The 16607-nt window shown below is 40.9% G+C and overlaps 1 long non-coding RNA gene across 1 annotated transcript; it reads left to right on the forward strand.

Moving 5' to 3' along the window:
* The first annotated feature begins 2724 nt into the window (after positions 1-2724).
* On the forward strand, positions 2725-9356 carry LOC141160891 (uncharacterized). The gene is made up of 3 exons (XR_012250558.1): positions 2725-2829; positions 8365-8428; positions 8542-9356. It is a non-coding gene; the product is annotated as an uncharacterized lncRNA (long non-coding RNA).
* The last annotated feature ends 7251 nt before the right edge of the window (positions 9357-16607 follow it).

A 16607-nucleotide genomic window follows, 5' to 3' on the forward strand; every position in this document is an offset into this window, starting at 1 on the left:
TTAATGTCTCTTATGATAACCAAAATGCTCCATGCCCACCACAATGTCCTCTATAGAAGTCGCAAATCCACCATGAAAGCCACAATTGCCTCCATGTCAGCCACAATGCCTTCAGTGAGCCCTGATAGCCACTACGTCCTTCATGGATGCAAAAAAAATGCTTCTCCTTACTAGTCAAAATTGTAGCCTTAACTTCCCAATTCCACCCACCTTAACCCTCTATTTCCATTTGTCGGGGGCATTTCTTTAAGTCTAATAGTTTTCTATAGATGTGGATAAGATTGAAAGTGTCAATGATTTGGCCGAGGTCCCCGGTGAACGTACCCCATGTGCCTGAGCCTAATGGCGAGGTGATGTAGCACTTGTCATAATTGATCATGGCAATCGTAAGAGCCTTCGGTATTTTGATGCCTGTTAGGCTACAAGAGAAGAAGAAAGTGACCTCCTACCAAGAACAATCCATCTTAGTAAGATGGAGCACATCTGTTCTACGAAGAAAACCCCTGGGAAGGGTTGACATGTTTACACCGTCTCCGGAGTACAAGGCAGATGAGGCATAGTTATATATCGTAGTGTATGATACTGTAAAATTGGTGCAAAGAGACTCTTTTTGAACATCTGTCTCTAAGCAATAATGTATCCCTCCGCTCGAATCATCATGAGATATGAATTGTCAGTAGAAATTAAGAGTTGCAGTTAGTGAGGTGTGTTACATTATAGTCTCCGCTTAGATCAGTTCTCACTCATTCCACTGTCGCATTAATGTTCAATTCCGATGATCTAAAGACAATGGAAGGAACGTCTTAATCCTTGAAGACATTGATCATTATTTTCCTCAGGTGTGATGGACAAATGTGTCGATTTCATGCATCTGTGATGTTGCAGGGCTGAGATACGATGTCAAACAGACAAAGTTACTAGAGATGAGCAAATTCATTAGAAACAAATTGAATTTGCTGGGAATTCGTTGGGCAAATTTTGGACCATTTGATTCAGTTGAATCAAGCAAAATGATGAGCTGCAAATCGCAATTTTGCTTGATTTTTAGAGCCTCGAAGGTTTAAAATATATATAAAAAGATTATACTCGTCCATCACCTGTCCAGGTGCTGCAGCTCCTCACTTCCGGCTCACTTTCTCCTTCCGGTCTTCTCTTCTGTCTTTACTTTTCCACACCTCAAGTAATATCATGACGTCATGAGCAGATGCAAGTCAAGATGGAGTATGAGGCTTAGTGAGTACTAGAGTGAAGAAAACTGAAGACAGAAGAGAAAACAGGAGGAAGGAAATGAGCCGGATGGAGGCCGAAGAGGGGAGCTGCAGCACCAGGACAGGTGAGGAGACAAGTGAGTATAATTTTTAAAAATTTTTTACTCCTCCGTTTATTCTGGAGAGACTTCAGAGCATAATTAAATGTGTTTACCAGCAATTTGATTTGTATCACCTAAATTAATCAAATTTCCTAATCAAATTTGAGTGAATCTGGTGAATTGAATTTCAACAGATTCACTCATTTTTATTTCAAAAACCCATACAGTAATGTTAAAGGGCATTTATATATAAGCTACATAGTTAGAGGAGTAGCTTTATGAATACAATTCGTATTTTTGCACTGATCCTGACTTACTGTACGTATCAATCTGGTCATGCATATTAAATTATTGTTGGCCGAACACATCAACTTTGACAAGACCGTCTGATCATCCAAAATGCACCTCCTGACCTGACTTTCTCCCAACTAAAGATGTCAAGGGAGATGAATTGGGCCTATTGGATTTCAGAATGCCCAATCCTTTCATTTTCAAGAATGTAAAGGTTTCTGGAAGTGGCTTGCTCCCTTCTCTCTCTTCATACACGCACTCTTAGCCTATGGTTGGCACAGATAGCTAACAGGTGAACAAGTGTTTTACAGACAGCTATCTAAAGCACCTTCATTCTGCAGAGCTGAACTCACAATTCTTCAAGTTACTATTGAAAAAGGTCAACAAACTTGCAAATCACCAAAGCAAGCGCTGCATAGACAGTGAGCCAGCTGGAAGTAATGGGAAATATCAGCTCTTTTGGTGACCCATATGAAAAGACCAATTCTGTTATAGTCTAGGGCCTGATTGCCGATTTTCCATTGGGGCCTATGAGCTTCAAGTTGGGAGCGCCATTAAATTGCCAAAGTAGAGCGTGTCTACATAGAGCATATCTTTTTCTGGAGGACTCTGCATTTTTGTGTATTTTACAAATGGCCTTTGCATTTCAATGAGAACCATGCAATACTCCATCTCCCCTCTGGGGGTGCTGCAGGAAAGTTAAACACTTACTGCTGGGTTTCCCTAACTATTTCAGGTTATCGTCAGGGTTCCTATTAACAAGAAACTCAACTGTTCAGCTTATTTTTGGAAAAACTCTTCTAAAAAAAGAGATCAATCAAAATGGACAGGCCTTTTAAATATCATTGAAGACATTGATGATGATGATGTGCTTCATGTCAATACTTAATCTATAGACTGGTTTTCTTGAGGATATAGACGGGATAGGTATTGGCGAGCCTTCCAGTTCTTTTTTTTTTCCTGAAGGAGACCTTTGTTTTTTTTTTTTTATAGTTTTAGATACGGCATGGCAGACATTTTATAGAAAACACATGGAATTTGTTCTTAATATAAAAAATGATATTATGTAGAATCGACTTTCAATTCCTGTTTATTATATGTTCTAAAAGCAAACTTGACATTTTAAGTTCTCCATATTTCATGGAGAGAATAAAACTGGAGAATGGACCAAAACAAACAAAAAAAAAAACATGATAAAGTCTGACCCAGAGCTGGTGGAGACGGTTCAGGTCGGTGGCTTTACTTTTATATCATCTCCTTAGTTTGTTAATGAAATTATAATGTTTTAAAAATAAATTGCAAAAAAGAAACATTTCCCCCTTTAAAATGGAAATTATAGTGTTAAAAATGAAATCAGTCAGGAAAGTTGAACAGATCGAGGTTCATAGGGAAAGAAGTTCTTTGCCTTTTCTGCATGGAGGGAGCACAATATTAAATTTATAGTATTTTATTAGTCTCTGTGGGTGGTCGACAATGTACATTTAGATATTGACTGTTTACATAATGAACACTTTAATTTAGACTTTTTTAGGGACTGTATCATAAGTATGAACGTAGAAGGGACGGGGTTAATTCTAATTCACATTACAATTTTCGGGCTGTTCCTGTACAAAATAAAAGTGCAGTTCAAAAAAACTTAACGATTTGGGACTTGAATGTTGGCAAAAATAATATAGGTCTTAGAAATCCAAAAAATGAAGTAAAGACTTTCATCACCAAGTAAGAAAAATGACATCTCGACTATAAAGTATGACACACGTAGTATTACTGTGAACATATTCACCAGCTGCTCAGAATAAAAAAAAAATCAACTCACGGTGATTCGATTAGCTGCAAATCAAAAGTACTCCAAAGCCTCCAATTGCCCTGGAAAGACGTGTGTAACACTCTGAGGTCTCCTAGGACTGTATTAGACACTTTTCAGGCAAAGACTGCCTTAGTAATGTCCAATTGACCTCAGCATATATGGCTATAGGTAAACATATGGTAACTGATGGTAAACAACGACCTGTTCCTCACACACTAATCTTCTTCACTGCTTCATGTTATGCTGTTACACACTATCTGTACAGTTTCTTTAGTGTTTTATGGCTTTCATTCCCTATCTGTAATGCTGAACTGTGAGCTGTGACATCCTTTCACTATCCAAATTCACCCCCAAAATGTCAGCTGCATTCCCTGTCTCAGCTTTTATACCGTCTCTCCTATTTGGCTGTGTTATACCATGTGATGTGAGAGCTGCAAGAATTTCTGCATGTCAACAAACCACTAGGGTAAATTCACAACTGTCACAATTGTTGCAGCGACTTGCCCACTCATTTACAAGCTTGTTTAGTGAATAAAACTGATATTCAGTTGAAGAAAGTTTTGGCACAGCTCCGCTAAGTGTAAACACACTCGTAGCTCAGATACTAACATCCGTTTTTTTGCAGTACGGGTTTGGCACGTGATGTACGGATTGGCTGTGGGTTTTGTGACCTGGACTTGACAGCTTCATAGACATATATCAGTCTGCAGAGCTCAAATTAAGAGACCCTCAACCGGTCTGTGCATCGTGGTCTGTACTCGCATCGCATGAAAACGGGTATTATACTCTAGCTTTAGGATTACAATGTAAAAATTCACTGTGCTTGTAGCTTTTTATTATCTTTTGGCCAAATGGTCAACTAAGACGGTGTTCCCAAGGATGAGTATTTGATGCAGTTTTTTCTGCCATGTATTTTCGTGTACAAAACACGCAGCAAAATTTATGGGATTTATAAAAATCTCATGCTGCTCACTGTGCTTTTGAAATTATAATATTGGCAGCATGCGACAAAACCGCATGTAATCTGATAGAACTTTATCAATAAAGTTTTATCTAAACTAAGTTATGAGCAAACAGTTTGCAAAACAAAGTTTTGGTTTTTTTTTAAATCATAACATGCCAAAAAGAAACAAAATTTGCAGATGAAAAACAAAATAAAAAAGGGTGTTATAAAACACAATAAAAATCGTAATAAAACAAAAGTCACATTAATTAGCTAACTAGTGAAGAAAATTTGCAACATAACGCTCCAGAAACTCAGTGTGGGAACTTAGCCTAAGGGGGCAAAAAATCTAAAAATAACGCACCTCAAGATAAAAAATTGCATTAAAAACAACACAAACAAACATTTAGTTTCTCTTTTTGGATACTAGAAACTATTTGGCCTAAAAAATTCCAAAAAAAAAAATTATTTGCCACTAAAATTCTTCAGTTTGCAAATAGTTAAAATACTAGAACCTGAGCGGCAAAAGTTATTTATCTTAAGAGGCAAAAATCAGAAGAACATCAGATCTTCCGTTCCAGCAAACTTTAAAAAAGAAAAGTTGAAAAGTTTTTATACCTGAAAACAATGGGAATCCAACTCTCTGACCCCCCTCTAGGAAAGGATATGGAAAACATTGAAACCATATGAGCAAGTGGTTGGGGGGAATCTCAGCACCTACGGACACAGGATACACTGATCACCTATATAAAGAGAGCAGGAGTGGGTGGCCGGAAAATAAAAAGGAACTTTTTACTATTTAACCTGTAATTTGACATCTGCAAAGTATTACGCAGCGCATTGTAATTGTTGCATCTTATATGAATTACGGGGGAGAGGACAGTACTTTAAATAGACCTTAACTTCATTATAGCCTTAGGAAGAGGGAAAAAAAAATCACATTTTACAGTTTTACCTCTGTTTTTTCCTTGTTGTGTGCTTTTTTAAGAAGTCTTTTTCTCGGTGTTATTACATGTTTCAGAATGTACTAGAGGTAATATCTTTTAAACATGAAATGTAATATTTTACTGTGGTCGGCTCCTTAGCAACCAGTGTGTGTTTTCCCGCTAATGAAAAGCAGAAGAAGGTTGCAGAACTAAAAACAGATTTAAAAGTCGTATACCAGAAAGGAAAAAAGTATTAAAAAAAAAACATATATATATATATATATATATATATATATATATATATATATATACATATATATATATAAAAAAAATGAGCAGGGTCGTTATGAAATGCTGGACATGAAAAACGTCTAATTAGACATGTCTTGCAATGTGCTTGTTAATGTTACATAAGGGGAAGGTAAGCGAGAAACCCAAGACATCCCGAGCTTTTCTTCCATGGACCATACTGAGTGTTGTAATGGAGAAGTGGGATGTGCTGGCAAAAAAATACACCCAGAAACAAGACACGGGTGTAAATTATTTTGCTTTGCATACATTGTATCAATGCACAGATATTATATGTGGAAATCTTGAAACTAAGGTATTTTCCTCCAAATTACAAAGAAAGCTTACAAAAACAAAGAGTTAATAGTTTATTTTTATCAACTAACAAAATGCAAAGTAAATGAACAAAAGAGGAATCTAAATCAAATTAATATTTGGTGGGCGCCCTTTCTCTTCATCACATTCTTCTCGGTACACTTTCACTTATACACGGATTTTAAAGAAACTCGGAAGAAGGTTGTTTTTTTTTCATTCCAAACATCTTGGAGAATTAACCACAGGTCTTCACTGTATGAGGCTTATGTGACAGCCCTCCCTGGGAAATGGGGTTACTCGGAGCCGAGTCTGTGTAAGGGTAGCGGGGGAGGCAGTCGTGGCCTGGACCTGGTCCGTGCCCAGGGCGGTCATATAAAAGGGGGGGTGTTTAATGGGCTTTCAAGTAAGAGTGGTATTTTTCGACTACACCACCTACGCTGCTTCAGTCCACTGAGGCCGGTGTTAAAGGGCAGCTTAGATGGGACTGCTCCCCGCAGGCGGAGCAGGCCTCAGGGCAGTGTGATGAGGAATGGTGGGTGCAGTGCCGCGCAGGAAATAACAGGCTGAAGCTGGGTGTGAAGTCATCCAGGGCTTTTACTCACATTCAGATGAACTTTTAGCCGCAAAGCTTCCCTTTGCTCCTCACGGCGTACTGCGGCCACCGGGAAGGGGGTCCAGCACTTTCCAGGTAGATCAGGAGCACCTGTCGAGACCCCTCTGGTGTGTGTTCCTCTTCTTGGTAGGTTCTCCCACTAAGTCTTCTCCTGACTGTTAGTGTGGCTAGAACAAGGTGTAATGTCGGGTCCCACTGGGTGAACGCAGTGTGAGAGATACAGGTGGCGTAGGCCGCTTCGTCCGTATCCCCCTGGGAACCAATAAGCCTCCGGGCTTTTCTGACTGAGACGTGACGTAACAAAGTCAGATATCGGGGGCCGGTCAACCCTCTTGCAGCAGGAATCCCTCTGATTAGGCCAGAATAAAGAATGCATGTGGATAGGCCGCTCCGTCCGTATCCCCCAGGATCCTTTAGCCTATGGAGTCTCTCCTCTGCTCCCCTCCAGGCCTTCTTAGGTAAGGACCTTGACCGGGTAGAGACAGTGGTTAACTCTGACCCGCTCCTCGTCTCAAGGCCAGAGTACGAGGACCATGTATCTTCAGTCGAATGCAGACTCTAGCAGAGGACCACAATCAAGAGACGAAGATCACAATCAAAAGACCTTGAACTTAAGATGGCCGTAGATTAAATATGAATTAGTAAGTGTTGCCTAAAAGTGTGTCCTCCACCCTCACCCACTACATGGTTCCCCCTATCTTTGGTTCCCCCCCATCTCCTCTATCCCGGGCCGGGGCAGCACCCTGGTGCATTTAGGCCCCCTACAGGACGGGAGTGGTGTAGTGTTGAATGGTGAAGTGGTGTCCTGAGAGATGCTCCATCCTTACCCGGAAGAGGAGATACCACACCTCTACTGAGGTGCAGTACCCCTGTGGCGACTGAACCCTCAGGGGCGCCACATACGCAAATCCTTCTGTCTTTTCCTGTGATCCCAGACAGTGTAGATGATGTTGAGATCAGGAGTCTGTTGGGCGGTTACACACCTGTTCTGGGTATCCAGCGCTCTGTTTCCTTCCTCTGGGCCCATTGTCTTATGTTGTACTCCACTTTGGATTTTGCAAGTTGCCCAGAGAGGATCAATGACATCATCTTCCTAGATCTTTTTAAGGTCCATTTATACACACCTGTGTCTTGAGATTGAGACTCTATTCATATGTATGGTGTGTTTGGTGTGCTCCACCATCTGTGCTTTTTGTATTTGTGCTTGCATTCATTTCTGCTGGATCCCACTTTGTTTCCTTTCCCTGGGTCCACTGCCCCTGCTGCGCTCCACATCGTGTTTTGAAAGTTGCCTAGAGTGGATCACTGATGTCATCTCATTAGATCTATTTAAGGCCCATTTAGACACAGAGCAAAAAGAAAGAAAAACTGACTTCAGCTCACCAGTGTAAGAAATCCATTAATATGGGAATGGTGCAAGGAAGCTTCAGGACGGTTCCTGGGCAATGAGAGCCATGAGAAAAAGTAGGAAAAAGTCCAGCCACAGCAAAAAAAAGAAAAGTGGAAAAAATATATGTATATGAAAATATCTTGTTTATTTGGTACGATAAAACCAGTGATATAAATAAAAACGCATAAAAAAGACACCGGATCTACACATTTCGAGCTGCTAGCTCTTTGTCCTGACATACCTGGTTTTAACGTACCAAATAAATGTGATGTTTTAATATATATATTTTCCACTCTTTTGCGGTTGCTGAACTTTTTCGTACTTTTTCTCATGGATCCAATTTAGACACACATCTGTGTCTTGGGATTGAGACTCTATTCCTATGTTTGGTGTGTTTGGTGTGCTCCACCAATTGTGCTTTTTGTGTTTGCACTTGCATCATCTCTGCTAAGTCCAACTTCATCAATCCTGTTTCTCCTCAGATTCCTGAGTGTGCCAAGTCCTCGCTGTCCACATGCCTTGCTGCTCGCTGCATCAATGCCCAGGGTACGTGTGCCCATCCAGACCTGAGACTTAGAGAATCAACATAACATCACCAGGTGAGCATAACAGTGGCCATATCATCAGTTCTAGGACTTTATTATTCTTTCATGTCACAGGTCATATGTAAGGAAACAAGACACTGTGGAACCAGAACAGCATGGAGGCATGGCAGAGTGGAGGAGTTTGATCAGGATTCTGGGTACAGCGTTGTCAGGAAAACAAGCTGAGGAGAAAAACAGCACATGTGCAAGTTCTGAGGTGATTCTGTTGCCGAGGAGAGAGACGGGAGGAGCAACATCAGCGTCCGGAGCTTCTGTCAGGAAGAAAGGTGCCGCGTATCCGCCCAAGACGCCGACGGTCAAGCCCCGAAGACCCGAGCAATGCCAGTCAAGGTTCCCAGCCCAGACGTCGTTGGTCAAGCCCCGAAGATCCGAGCGACGCCAATCAAGGTTCCCAGACCAGACGTCGACGGTCAAGCCCCGAAGATCCGAGCAACGCCAGTCAAAATTCCTCACCCGGGTGACGTCGGTCGACAGAACAGGAACAGGTTGTGGTGGCACGGTACTCAGACGTGTGCGCCAGTGACAGGACGTCGCAGAAACTCTGAAGGTGTTAGGTCGGAGATTCACGGTTGGGTCGGCGACCAGGAAGGATACGCGAGACAGGCCGTTAGCTCTTTCAGAGACATATGGTACCGGGCACGGATAGAAGGAAAGACAGTAGTCAGACGGGGACCAGCAGACGCCACACCGGCATCGGAAAAGTGGATAGAGAGTTACGGGGGAAACAGGCAGCGAATTATGATAGGAACAGAGTATTGCCAAAGCTTTAAAAGACTGCCCATCGCCCGGTATAGTTAATGACAATCTAGATCCCCTTCCCTCCAGTAGATCATTTTAAACTACCAGCCCCTGAATTCTAGTGTATTCTGATATTTTATTCTGTTATGTGATTTTCTGCTTATTTTACTGTCAAACATTGTAAAGAAATTGTTACCATATAATATGTGTTTTACAATTAATATTAGTTGTTAAATAAAAGAAATATACTTTGATCCGCCTGTGTCTCCGCTGTTTCATACTGTTTACCTGCATTATACATACACCATGGAAAGATGGAGCACATCAACAAGACACAAGGTAGTTATACTGCATCAGCAAGGTTTCTCCCAAACAAGTAGTTTCAAGATATTCTGTTCAAGTTCTTTTGCAGAAGAAATGAGCAATGTGGAGAACCATAGACGCAGTGGATGTAGCAATCCTAAAAGTCAAAATTAACTCTTTACTTCCTTAACAACTTGTGACACACACTTTCGTCACAGGTTTCGGCGGGATGCGTACCCGGCAAATGCCAATTGCATTACATAGTCTGCCAGTCCTATCTCAAATCACTGCTGAGCTTCATAAGACAATCTTATTTCAATCAAGTGATTGCATGTTCAAGTTCCCTAAAAAGACTAAAAATAAAGTAAGATTATGAAAAAAATGCATTAAAAATCTAAAAAAATAAAAATATATAAAAGTTTAAATCCCCTCCTTGCCTCTATTCAAAAATAGAGGAAAAATGAAAGAGAAAAATAAATTAAAAAAAATAATTTGTCATCTCTGAAAAAATCTGATTCATAAAAATTTTAAATGATTTAAACCCTGCGTTAAAAACGGTAAAAAAGCCAAAAAAAATAGATTTTTTCCATCTACATAAAAAAATACAATAAATTACAATAATTCCTAACAACTCTGCTTCCCTGATTATTGGCTTGTCTGAATGGGCCATATGGAGCCCATACAAAGTAATGGACAAGACCTGGAGACAGCTCATTTACGAACCCAATGACATCTATATGGTAGTCAGTATATTTGCAGAAACAAATGATTAAGTTGGTCGGAAATTAAAAAACCTCCACCCCTTGATAGAAGATGATATTTTTTGGGTAGCGAAATTTTTACCAATCGTAAAAATGATATTTCTAGCTTTTACTTTAACTTGCCCGTATCGTAAAGCTCCATACAATGTATACGACTTTAAGAACTTTTTTTTTAATTTCCCCAGGTACAGCAGTTCTTATGAAAGAAAATTAATTCCTTTGTTTCAAGAGTCCCAATTACAATCCGCTGCTGTAATCACAGGATATCCTTTCATCCATACGTTTCTCCTTGTAATAACCGTACAAACCCTAAAGTGAACGTTTTGGAGATATATAGCCCACCTAGGTACAAGCACTTTCCAACCTACTTCATTTATTTACTTTAAAGTATTTTTTTGGCTCAGAAACATCCAAAAAAAAAATGACTGTCTCCTATTTCATACTGTTCTTTTGAAATTGTCCAGGTTTTTTTAGAGCTAAGAGGGTAAAGTCATAGCAAAATGCGAGGCCAAAAGGGAGAAGCGTTTGAACAGTCCCCACAGCTGTAAAAACACAGTCCTGGGGCCGTGCGCAGCTACATCAAACACATGCTTCAGGTGACTGAACACCTTGAATCTCATTCATCAAGCGCTGTTTATATTGGCTGACACGCCAGACTTAGGGAATTAAGTTTGTTAGAAAAGATGTACTCCATAGCGAGCATGGGAAAAAAGCCGTTACCTAAATATGAAAAAAGGAAGTGTGGACGCGGAGAAGATCCTAAGTAACTAAACCAGCCTCCGATACGTGCTCCGAGCACATACGGACATGATGAGACTAATTAGTTGACTTTGGTTTAATACATTTTTGCATTTTATATTTATTGTATGAACTTGTGATCCACTTGCTCCGAGAAATATTCTCCCTCTGCTGTTCTCCATTTTTCGGGGCATTGGTTTCTTTTCTTGGCCAGTAGGCAATAACCGTTGTCTTCTCGGCTACCATTCCAGATGGACCCATTCTCGCACCTGGCAGTCTCGCGTGAGTGAAGCCTCCTTCTCCTTCCACGTGTTTCGTCAGCTCTACGACATTTAGGTCTGGTCTGTGTTGCACTGAGGTCTTTTCCAACAACATCTTTATCTTTTCTTAAGAATGCAGACATTAATCCACCATTACAGATCTGTTACCTGCTCCTTGCAGGTTGATACAGAGTGGTCATTGAAGGCGGATCCAGAGTGGTCATTGAAGGCGGATCCAGAGTGGTCATTGAAGGCGGATCCAGAGTGGTCATTGCAGGCGGATCCAGAGTGGTCATTGCAGGCAGATCCAGAGTGGTCATTGCAGGCGGATCCAGAGTGGTCATTGCAGGCGGATCCAGAGTGGTCATTGCAGGCAGATCCAGAGTGGTCATTGCAGGTGGATCTAGAGTGGTCATTGTGGGCGGATCCAGAGTGGTCATTGTAGGTGGATCCAGAGTGGTCATTGTAGATTGATCCAGAGTGGTCATTGTAGGCTGATCCAGAGTGGTCATTGTTGGCAGATCCAAAGTGGTCATTGTAGGCGGATCCAGAGTGGTCACTGTAGGCTGATCCAGAGTGGTCATTGCAGGCGGCTCCAGAGTGGTCATTGCAAGTGGATCCAGAGGAGTGACAGACTGTTATTCCTCTGGCAGAAGATGTGGAGTCTCCCTCTCCCACCTGGAAGCCTTCGCTTCACTGGGTACCATCATGCTTATTGTGCTCCTGTGCCACTTTAAAACCCTCTTACTATCACCAGACCCCTTCCTCAGCCCACCCCCTATATTCGCATGTTTATCTAAGCCCCTTTAATCCTCCCGGACACATTCAGGGGACCCAACTCCCACCAACAGCTGTGAAATGCAGAAGATCTCAGACTCATGCTTGCACTCTTGATTGTTTCTCTGCTCCTCATATTCAAGGGACCTGACAAACTTGAAATATATTAATGGCAAAATATATCTGACTCCTACTTTTTTTTTATTGGGTGATACAGTCAGGTGACCACAGACTTTAGCACTGGTGCCCCGGCACCTACGGTTACTTCACTTCAGTGGCCATCATCATGAACATCATTTTTTGTCCCCTTAATGCCATTTTCAGAGCTCCATCTTGGGGCATCATTGGAACACCTGTACCACTTTCATGCCTTACAGATAGACAATTAATGTATGGCTGGAGATTGTCCCCCTGAGATAAAGGTATAATATCAGGAATGTAGCTAGGACAGAATGTTGGGGTATGTGTTCTGCATGGTGGGAACCAAAGGTACAATCAAGCCGGTTTGCTTTTTGCCAATGTGCGATTCAATTCATGCTAATTGCCAAAAAAATGCATGTCACCATTTTACACAAAGCAGAAGATTGCATCCACAAGAGAAGGCTCGCATGATCTCAGGCACCGTCATGTAAGCTCAGCCATAATGCCTTTTACCTATAACATCACATGGTATATAGCATAGCCATTTAGGAGAGATTGTCATAGACTATATAAAAGCAGAGGCAGGGAATGTAGAAGCCATTTTATGGTGACTATGGATAGTGAGAGCCTGAGGACATCACAGCCACAGCTTACCTCTAGAGATAAGGAACGAATGATTAGGTGACACCAATTCTGTAGATACTTGTGGTTCCCAGAGGTGGCATATGGATATACCATACATATCTTTCATGAGAAAATTCCTTTAATAAACTAATTTTAGTCTACGAAAAACTGTTTCAGTCATGGTTAATATATTTTTCTGCCAATCTTACCCATCAACAGCAGTCTCATAACCTTTTGTATTGGTGTGCTTATTGTACTGTATAATTCTGATATTAAAATGGGGATTTTATGAGTCCAGCTAAAGAGTGTGAGAGCTTATGAGTCTGAGTGAAAGCTGCAGCTTCTACTGAGCCATGTGAGATCTCAGCAGCAGCAGGGAGGAGGGACACTGGGGAGCTATCAATCAAATAAAGTAGATGGTCATTCAATAGTTGCATGGAGGAGGGACATTGAGGAGCTGTAAATCAGGCTAAATGGACAGATATTAAAAACAGCAGGGAGGAGGGGCACTGAGAAGCTGTCAATCAGATTAGGTAGATGGTCATTCAATAGTAGCATGGAGGAGGGGCATTGAGGAGCTGTAAATCAGGCTAAATGGACAGATATTAAAAAACAGCAGCGAGGAGGGGCACTGAGAAGCTGTCAATCAGATTAGGTAGATGGTCATTCAATAGTAGCATGGAGGAGGGACATTGAGGAGCTGTAAATCAGGCTAAATGGACAGATATTAAAAAACAGCAGGGAGGAGGGGCACTGAGAAGCTGTCAATCAGATTAGGTAAAGGGTGATTTAACAACACGGAGGAGGGACATTGAGGAGCTGCAAATCAGGCTAAGTAGATAGAGATTAAAAAACAGCAAGGAGGAGGTGCATTGAGGAGCTGTCAATCAGATTAGGTAGATGGTCATTCAATAGTAGCATGGAGGAGGAACATTGAGGAGCTGTAAATCAAGCTAAATGGATTAAGATTAAACAACAGCAGGGAGGAGGTGCATTGAGGAGCTGTCAATCATGTTGGGTGGGGAACATTCAGCAACCTGGAGGAGAAATACTGAGCAGGTGTCAATTAGGCTAGGTGGGCCAAGATTCAATAGCCGCAGGAAGGCTTGGACACCGAGGAGCTGTCAATCAGACTAGGTTTTCAGAAATGGAGTATAAAACTTTCAAAAAGGATTATACAGCTATTCAGACAATGATTTTCAAAGTAAGCACACCAGCCTCATCTGCTCTAGAATATCTGTTCTAAAATGCATGCAGTTTTTTCCATTATTGAAATCTGGTGACTGATCCTTTTACAAAGGTTTATCCATAATATGGAAGAATGAGTCATATTATTTTCAGGAAACAGCACCACTCATGTCCTAGAGGCTGTGTCTAGTATTATCCTCATTTAAGTGAATGGAAATGACCTGCAATACTAGTCATAACCATCTAAAAAAGAGTGGTGCTGTTTAAGGAAAAAAAAATACCTAACCGAGTTAATGTGTAAACAAAAAGTATTTTTTTTGCTTTTATTTCTTCCCTTAGGAATATATTTATCAACACAGAGTTAAGAAGGAAGCAACCCTGTGGTAGAAAGAATATCATTTACTTTACTACCAATTCCTTTTGTGATTGGAATAAATATCACATAACACTTACAAAGAAGGTCAAATCCCCTGTCGGGGACATAGAGTGTCCAAGGAAATTGTAAAAATAGGTCCTCACGGGAAATGTATTCTTTTTTTTTTCTTCTTTGTTGAACGTAAGATCAGATTGAGAATAATTTAGTGGTAATTTGAAGGCAACAGCATCACTTTCTTTGAGATACCAGTCATTTATCTAACACGTCTATAAAAAAAAAAAAAAAGAGACATGATCCTGTATTTGCCGGAGTGTTGTGGGATCAAACGAAGAATGAAAGACGAGGACGAAACCTAGTGTCAAAGGAAGTTCTACAAGCTAAGTAGTCTTTAAATATTCATAGTGGGGTTTTAATATTTCTTTTTCATCTTTAAGTACATAACTTTTGATAGATTATAACAATATACAGCAGTTACCAATGACAACATCCCCTATAAATCCGCGCCGTGCATCCCTCATCATGTAGTATATCAGGGGCGAGTGATAAAATAACTGGTGCCATTAAAGTTTTCACATCAGACCCCGTCCACATCTGCATTGCTGTTTTTGTTTACATCGGATCTATCACATGGCGGACTCCGTTGACTTACGCGGAGCTACATCGCTCCGCCAAACGGCTGCTGAAAGCGGCAGGAGCGATTCTTAACATGGGCACAAAGTTACCAGAAATGTACGATGTTTGTAAACAAGGAGAACCTGCATTATATTTACAGGTTCTACAGGGAATACGACTTTTGCAAATTAGCAACATTTATTGTGCGAAAATTCACTGTACTTTAATCATTAGAAGTATGAATATTCATTGTAACACTGAGGAGGTTATAAATATAGGTGTTAGTAAACAAGCAGTGTTAGTATTCCCATTACAAATCTGTAATAGTTGCCCACCTTTATAGTTATTCTGTCATCTATGATCTATCATCTCTCCTGACTTGTCTTTTTTGGGGGGTAAATATTTGGGGTAAATACCCCTTGAACCTACAATTTTGGAGCTTTGCTTTTAGTGTTTTTTATCATATCTCCATTGCTCCTCCTAGAAATGTGTAAACTAATTGACTAGTGGGCATCACCATTCCTATGGGGTATCTCCCTACACACTTTGATAACGGCTGTTTTTAAGCAAGGGGAAGGGTAGAAACCAGTTGTCTGTTGATTCATGATTTCCAGGATGAATAACAGGGGAACCGTACAATGTTCTAAGAAAAGATTACCTAAAATTGGGTTTTCAGAGGGAATATAAGAATTTTTTCAAGCATACATGTCAGTAAGGATAGCAGGTATTCTTTAAATTAGAAGGTTATTCTCAATATGGTATGGTATTCCCTTTTTCCCGGGTTAGGGGATAAACTGAACTCTAGGGGTCTGACACTGATTTTTGTGGCTCTGAGAACTGTGCTCTGCAGCCCCATCTTGAATGGAGCGATGATGCCCCTGCTCAGCCTCTCTATTCATTTTCCATACTGCTTTCTCCAGCAGTTCCATAGTGGATGAATGGAGCGGAGATGCCCCAGCTCAGCCTCTGCTCCATGTATTCACTATGGAACTGCTGGAGAAAGCAGAGTCCAGCATTCTCATAGAAAATGAATAGAGAGGAAGCTGACCAGGAGCATTTCTGCTCCATTTATTCACTATGGAACTGCTGGAGAAAGCAGTAGGGAAAATAAATAGAGAGGCTCAGCAGGGGCATCTCCGTTCCATTCAAGATGGGATTGCTCTGCCCGATTCCAAGATTCTAGATCACTGTTTTCAGGATTGTTGGGGTTTCCAGCAGTCAGACCCTGAGCAATCAGCAAGTTATATCCTATCCTATGGATAAGGAAAAGCTTACTAAATAAGGAACCATCAATAAAAATGACATTTGATAAAATCATAAAAAGGGGTATTGCCATATCGTAAAGTGATAACTTTATGATCAGCGGTAGTCCATCATCTTGGACCCCACAAACCTTGGTTGCAGTGCTGATGTAGAACGCTGTCTCCTTTACTGTTTTTACCCTGGATTGTGGCACCTGCATCACCCATTATCTAGGAAGTTGCAGAATGGTCCCATTCAAGTGGCAATAAGTTTAAAGGGGTTGTCTGGGTTAGATTACCCATTTTATTTACTATGTAATTCTGTATCAATAATTGGATGGGGGACTTACAATCAGGACTG

The sequence above is a fragment of the Phyllobates terribilis genome, unplaced genomic scaffold (genome assembly GCF_046119375.1).
Source record: "Phyllobates terribilis strain yellow unplaced genomic scaffold, ASM4611937v1 Scaffold_9__5_contigs__length_417890890, whole genome shotgun sequence".
NCBI lineage: Eukaryota > Metazoa > Chordata > Amphibia > Anura > Dendrobatidae > Phyllobates > Phyllobates terribilis.